We start from the raw sequence: 6000 nt of genomic DNA, 5'->3' as shown, positions 1-6000 counted from the left end.
AAAATATGCAGGTTTTGGGATAACATATACAACATGCTGCAAAAAAACACATTTTCACAAGGGACCATGTCAGACACAGCAATTCCTTTCCCTAAACAAACACAAGTCTTGTTTGCAAAGTCATTTTTATTTCTTTGGCTAGGGAGAAGTTTGCAAAAACTGTATAAACTGAAAAGAAATAAAGAGATTTGCAGAGTATTTTCCAGCTCTGTGAGCTGCCCAAAACTGGGGAACACTCGCGATCGGGAAAAGTCTGGATGTGAACATGCAAATTCAGCGCTTGGTGAGTTTGTCCCCAAATGTCCCCGCTCGGCCAAGCGTCAACACCAGCATAACAGTTTTCTGGCTCTCACAACGTTATCGTGAGCCACAATTTATCCTCTACTCTTTTTCTCAAGGTACCAGCTTTGATTCCTGCAAATACACGAGATTCTCAGCAGTCGTTATTATCACAATTTTCAATTATTTTCATTTTCAGGCATTTTAAGCTGCTTTTCAGTTAAAGGGCTGGCAATACCTTCAAAAGGCAAAGAGCTCGACATGCAGGGCTTTAGGAATATAAACATGGTGTGGGGTCTCGTGTCCTGTGCTTCCTGGATGCTTAAGGCTGACAAAGTGTTAATATTTCTCCGGCCTGAGCATAGTGTGTTATTGTCAATTTTTATTCTGCTATTGAATGTGTAGCCTCAGGCAAGCATTTGCCTTCTTTGCCTCAGTTTTTCAATCCATAAAATAACAAAGAAATTACAATACTTTGACAGTTATGAAAACACATGACATTTATACTCATTTTACATAACGCTTACTTTTCAAAAAATGGATGCGTTGCCTCAAATTTCATGTTAATGCGCTGGACTATCACGGAAAATACCTCCAGAGGAAAACAGAAATAGTATAAAGTTCATGGCAGGTGGGACCGAAACTCCACAGCATGAGGCTGTAGCAAACCCCTTGCACATGACGAAAACCAAACCATTTTATACCAGGAGCCCAAATGAAGCAAAGAACATTATCGCTTCATCTATTCAAAATTTCCTAAGCCTAAGGTGCCACAAACACATTTGTATGAATGATTTTAGACGAGATAGATGTCTTAATATTTAAGATGTCAGATGGAGTAATATGTAAGTAATTATGTTTTGCCTTTCATTCGGTCTTTGTCAGGGGTACAGACTGATGGCCCTGGAGATTGAAGGCTTCTGTCTAGATAGTGAAAATACTCATTTTTAACACAACGAACACAAGCTTTCCCTGCCACGCTTTCCCAAAAGGCCCAGAAGCAGGACTGATCTATCCAGCTGTGGCTGAATCTTGTCCAGAAGAAGAGAGTCCTCCCTTTGGTAGGCTACGGAAATACTTGAATATATGGAGCATGTACGGCTGGTTTCCTGAGCGGCAGTGGACTGGTATGGTATGGAGCACAGCCTCGGTGCGTGCCTTATGAGTGCTGCCCATACTAAGGGTAGTTAATATAAAACCTGCCATCACTTTGTGCCTCTGCCTCTGCAAATCCACCACAGACAGGCAGTCTGGGGTCATATCTCCACCCAGCCTGGGACGTGTAAAACTCAGCCTCTCCCGAACCTCCCCTAGGCAGCAGATTTGCTTGAGCTGAGGGGGTTTGGCTCCTCCAGCATGAAGGCAACGGGAAAGCAGAGCAGTGGGAAACTACTGATAAATGGACCAAGAAACAGAGGAAGAAGAACCAAGAAAACGGAGATAAATGGACCAAGAAATGAAGACGATTTTGAGAGAAGTCTCCCAGGGGAGTGAGGGAGGTACTGGTAGAGGTGCCAAGTCAATCCACATCAGAGAAAAATGAAAGCATGAGCATCTTCCTGCTTGCCTGAACGTGACCAAGCCCTGAGGATTCACATAAGACCACCTTGCTTTTGGGAAGCTGGCTGCATCCCTGGTGATCTGCACCCTCCGGGGAGATGCGCCCCGTCATTGCACAGCCGGGACTGGCACAAGCCAGCAGCAAACTGCTGGCCCATGAGACAGGGAGACCTTTTTCTAATCCATCTACTGTTTTTCCCTGTGTTTGATCCAGCCCTGCATGGCCTCACGTGCTACCCTGAGTGCCCACCGAAACCCACGCATCCCAGGACAGGGGATGGAGTCCCAGCTCCTTTCAAGGTGATGGGAAACGCAGGCTGAGCTCAGCAGCAGTCTAGACTCAGGGAAGGGAGACTTTCACTATGTATCTGCTGCTGTTACCATGCTCCAGCCGTGCCTATATTGCCTATTCATACAACAGCACAAATTCAAGCATAAATTCAGTGCAGAGCACAATTCATCAACTAGCCATTAGCAGTGTTACATATGGACGTGCGACCAGGTTTACATAGCCCAGTAGCAGGACTACTAGCATCTACTCATCGATGCAACCACTAAGATGAACGGGCATCACAGTTTTATCTGTTCCCTTTCAGCTGTTGCCAGCCTTGTACAGTTGTGAAGAATCTGCAAAGGCCACTTAGCAGCAATATTTTACAATTCTGCTTTATTTTGCCCAGCTTCCCTATTAAAAACACCAGTTATTTGCAAAGAGTTTTGTGAAATGTAAATATGCCACGTGAAGGGAATGAAACCGTTTCTCAAACTCCCATGCCCGCTCCAGACCAGCAGAAATTAATTCATCCTGTGAAAAAGAATATACATTACATTGAACTGCATGATATAAAAACGTGTTTCTTCCAGAAACTCAGAAACATACTGCCCTGTGCTTTTCCCTTCCCTTGCTTTGGTTAATTTGCCCTCTCCCAACAGAGCCCATTCCATGTGTCACCGTTACCTCATTGAATTAGCAACAGCCCAGAGTAAATATTTAAAAGGAAGTTCTTCACAACCTGATGAGCAGACTTTTGCAAGTTGGCATAATAACAGTAGGAGAAAGAAAAACCTCTAAGAAATACCAGCAGGAATTATCAAAGGGTCTCTGAGTCTCACGTGCCAGAGCTGCAGCTACAACCGCACACAGGCGTCGTGTTTTGCTGATCTCGAGGCTCATTAGTGGAAACACAGCTGTTTTCTCCAGGAAATTGTCAGCCTCTTGATGTAATACTGACTTGGTGGGGGGAAGCTGTTTTAATTACCACCTGGAAACAGACAGCAAGTGTTTACAAGTTGCAATAGGCTCTCCCCTGGGGAAGAATACAGGCCTCTCTTAACTCTTTAGTGCTGTGACCCAGGTATTTATTTACTTCTGTGTGTATTGGTGCAAAACCGGGGAGCGCTGATGGATGCGCCTTGGGACTGGTTGGTTCAGAAGCAGCAGCATAAATGTCAGCTGACATGAAGTTAAGAACTCAAGAGTCGAGCGGCTCAGGCTGAGGTGCTGAGCAAACCAAGAGCAGCTCGCTTGCGAGGTCTCTGGCACGCTCGTTTTTAACATTTCAGCTCGGCAGCACTCTCGGCATGCAGCGCTGGTCACGGAGCAAAACAGGCCAGGGCCACAAAACACTTGACTGGGAAGGTCTGCGTCACATACCAGGTCAACTGCGGGCTCCAGGCACCTGAAACACTCAGGAAAGTAAATCATGCCTCCCCTATGGTTGTACATCTGGGATACTTGTCCAAGAGCTGAAAGAGATCTGGTAGACATGCAAGGGTTTTGCTTTATGCCTAAGTACTGGGAAATTTGGGGAAACACTGCAGAAGCACATGTGTTAAACCAGTCCGTGGTCCCAGCAAACACACCCTATGGGAACTGGAAACACAAGGGCAGTTTTACACACCAGCCTTGGTGACACTGGACACATGTCGCAAGCAAGGCTGAGCAAGGGCTCTTGCGGGAGAGGCACCGCCCGCCCTTCGGTGCCTTCCTCTGCGTTCCCAACTGGATAACAAAGCAGGCAGGTAAGCAGAGGCAAGAGACTTAGCGAAAAGTAAGTAGCAAGAATCCAGAACTATCCAAGGTTCGTCTTCTCTGCTGTTCATCTAGACACCCTGTATGGTAAGGAAGGCTGTGGATGCTACCTGTAAAAAGCAGCACGTATCACCTGTTCCAAAGTGGGATAAATCATCCTTCAGAGGAGGCTGGCTATCCCCAACAACTATACAGCTAGTCCAGGCAACTGACTTGCTCCTGGGCATCTAAGTTCTGGTAAGATAAATACCATTCTTAAGAATCTCTTATTTGATTAGGTATTCAATATGTAATTCCTATGGCAGCACTGCAAGTCTGGAGGCTCTTCAAGGTTATCCACATTAAAAATCTGAGAACTCAACACGAAAAAAAAAAACCTTAAAAATGCAACACAGGCCCCAAATCAGCAAGACTTTAAATACCTTCCACGGCTCTGAGGCTGATGACATTGCGCGCTGAGTTCACCACTGTGAATGTCTGGTACCCAAACAGCTACAGCCCACAAAGCCGGGGGGGGCAGCACGGTGTGAAAGCTGGCCTTGTTTCTGCAGCATCACCACCGCGCATTCAAGAAAGCCAAGCACCGCTCTGGGGCCGCGCATGTGCTTTAATAGGAATGCAAAGTGCTGTGGGAAGAAGGAGAGGGAGCCAAGCAGCTGGCTTCAATTAATCATCAGCTCTCTTGGAGGCTGGGAGGATGACTCTGGGGCGGTGAAGACCAGACCTCATTGGCTATGGAGAGGGGCTGAGGGGAGGTGGGTGGCGTGGGCAGGCTGCGATGTGGCGGGGCAGCCTCGGAGCGTGTTGGCTGGGGGCACTGGGGAGCAGCAAAGGGGGAGGGGGGTACAGCTCTGCAAATTGCGTTGAGCCAACAACTAGATAAATACAGTTATTTTGGCTTTGACTTCAGGAGAGTTCAGGGGGAGGGTTAACAGCTGTAGTTGTTATAAGTACTGTTATTTTGTGGATTTTCTTAATCTTTCCCTCTTTAAGGTCTCTTCTCTGTTTCTTTGTAGCTAATTCACCTTCATTTGTTCTCAGGGGCTCTGCTAGCTGTGGGATAGCTGACGTAGCCAAACTCCAACAGCTCCACATGTGGGAAAAATACTCCAGCTGCTACCACAAACAGTATTTATGACCGTGTTTTTAAGTGTCTTTTTGGAAGCACAGGTAAAACCTTATCTGTGTAAGACTGTGCTCCCAGTTCCTGTGCCTTTTGCATCTAAATGAGACCCTGCTCCTGAACGAACATCTCTTCTCTATGTAAATAACACCACGCTTCCATCTCTACCCTATGTAAATAAAATCGCAGCCCCTCCAGGCCTGTCAGTGCTAGGCATTAATGAGCCTGCAAAACCGTTTCTTCTCTCATTTGGTTTGGCAGTGCAGATGCTTAAGTCTCTCAATGTGTTATTCAGAAAGTTTGGAAAATGTAAAGTATGCCTGAGAGTAAAGCCAAATACCTTAACTCATGGGGGAAGCGTTCATATAACTTAAAGGGGGGGAAAAAAGCGCTCTCAGTGGTGTTTACTGTGTGCATTAAAACTTTCCAGTTGTTAAGAACCGGCTGTATCTGCACAAGAGCTATCTGCTAATAAACAGAAGCACCCAGACGATGGTAAAAAACGGCGAGTTTCTGCAAATTAAGTCACCATGTACAGGCCAGGCAGGGCATGTCTATTTGCAACACCAAGGAGAGATGTTGCATTTGCAACACCAAGGAGAGATGTTGCTTTTATTATAATACTAGGGCAGACTTGTCAGAATCCATGCCAAAATGGCAGAGATTTTCAGGGGTCTTTCTTGTTGTTTTTGTGTTGTTGTTTTTTTAAAGTGCGTCTTATCTGAAAGTCAAACCCATGGATACGTACTGCCCACTGACTTCAATGCCAGCCACGAGAGTCGAGGGGATGAGTTATTCTCATGTGCAGGAAGGGTTAAATTCCTGAATGCAGCGCTGGTGGCTTCTCTCCTCCAAAGCCCTTGTACTTGGTGGGATCCGGAGGAGGCCGGGAGCCCGAGAGCAGTGCAGGCAAGCTGGGATCCAAGCGCAGCTTTCCACGGCAGGACTTCACCTCCGAGGGATGGGCGTTAGTGGGGAGCATCACCCCCGGAGAGCAGAACTGCTG

Source organism: Phalacrocorax aristotelis, chromosome 5 (assembly GCF_949628215.1).
Source record: "Phalacrocorax aristotelis chromosome 5, bGulAri2.1, whole genome shotgun sequence".
In the NCBI taxonomy this organism is placed as follows: domain Eukaryota; kingdom Metazoa; phylum Chordata; class Aves; order Suliformes; family Phalacrocoracidae; genus Phalacrocorax; species Phalacrocorax aristotelis.
This window is presented reverse-complemented; position numbering follows the sequence as displayed.